Source organism: Belonocnema kinseyi, chromosome 7 (assembly GCF_010883055.1).
Source record: "Belonocnema kinseyi isolate 2016_QV_RU_SX_M_011 chromosome 7, B_treatae_v1, whole genome shotgun sequence".
Lineage (NCBI taxonomy): Eukaryota > Metazoa > Arthropoda > Insecta > Hymenoptera > Cynipidae > Belonocnema > Belonocnema kinseyi.
Genome location: NC_046663.1, coordinates 102,491,600 through 102,493,049, shown reverse-complemented (window position 1 = coordinate 102,493,049; position 1,450 = coordinate 102,491,600). Strand labels below are relative to the sequence as shown.

At 35.4% G+C, this 1,450-nt stretch overlaps 1 protein-coding gene across 1 annotated transcript in view; it reads right to left on the bottom strand.

Annotated features, from left to right (window-relative positions):
• The window catches only part of LOC117176040 (insulin-like receptor), a 409,747-nt gene that overhangs the window by 364,164 nt on the left and 44,133 nt on the right, over nucleotides 1–1,450 (bottom strand). The gene's annotated exons all lie outside the window — the stretch shown is intronic.

Here is a 1,450-nt window from a genome sequence, read left to right as displayed (position 1 = left end):
TCGAGCCTAACCTAGAAATAAATCTAACCTAGCCTAACCTAACCTCACGAAACGCAATTAAACTGATTGTGTTGTCCCGTTGTGTTTGCGGTACCGTTTCAATCAGCTTGGGCTTAACCTGCAAAGTGGTCAAACCTAGTCTAACCTAAAAAAACCTGACCTAACCTAACCATATAGCACACATTTAAGACTGAGAACCGTACGCTTACATAGCTACAAGTGTGGTTGAATTTCATTCGGCTAGGTTAGGTTAGGTTTTGTTAGCTTAGGATATGTTAAACCTCTATGTAGGTTAAGCAGAAGCTGAATGGAACGGTACCGCAAACACAACGGGACAACACAATGAGTTTAATTGTGTTTCGTGAGGTTAGGTTAGGCTAGGTTAGATTTATTTCTAGGTTAGGCTGGTTGGGTAAAGTTATGTTAAATAAGTTGATATCAGTCAAGGGTTGATCCTTCACTGTTGTCGACATGTTTTTGAAGTGAAAATTTGCATCACTGGCATTATTTTGAAATTTATTTGCCTCAGTGCATGATTTTTCGTCATTTTTTGAGGCTATGGCTCAACCATGACGTGATGGGTGATTTTTGATACCGAATTTGAATTCAGCGCTCCAAAATCCATAGGAATACGTGTGTCTTGTTACCAGATCCGCACACTTTTTTTTGTGTGGCTGTGTTATGGTCTGAATATGGCAACCCTTTTTATTGAGATGACTTCCATAATAAGCCCCCTATTGTGTCCCTGGACAGGATCGCTTTAGACCCTAAATGATTTGCATGATACAAAAAAATTTTGTTAATACAAAAAAAAAATTGAAAAATTTGACATGCTAACTCATTCGCTCTAACTGTGCACCACGCAATACAAACTTTTGGACCATTTTTTTGAAAATTTTAGACTAATTTTGGTAATCGATGAAAATTTTAGCGAATTATTGTTCTCGAGTTCAATTGATAGCGGTAAGTACTCAGATTAAAAAAAAAAACCTTTTATCAGATTAGCAAAAAAAGGACGTTGTGAATGACGTTTATAGGTTAGATCATTGTGTCATATGCGTGCGACATGTGAAAAAAATGATGATGTTTATATTTATTCAACTTTAATCATATGAATTGTATATTATTTCTGCGAATTATCTAAAAGGATTTTATTCAATTATGTTCCTAAAGAGAAAAGAGACCCAATTTTCAAAGTATGTGAAGACACTTGAAAATTTGTTCACGACAATCCTTTTTTAATACATTTTTATTATATTAAAATAGGATTCGTAATTTCTTTTGATAGACAAATTGTATTTTTTATCACTATCAACTTTGCATGTACCTGGAACTATCAATTTCATTGAATACGAGGGTGGATTGATAAGTTTCCGGCCTGACCAAGAGATGGCGCCACTAGGCCTACCTTGAGGTGGCGTTCTATAGTAACATCCTTAGATAGCTTGTA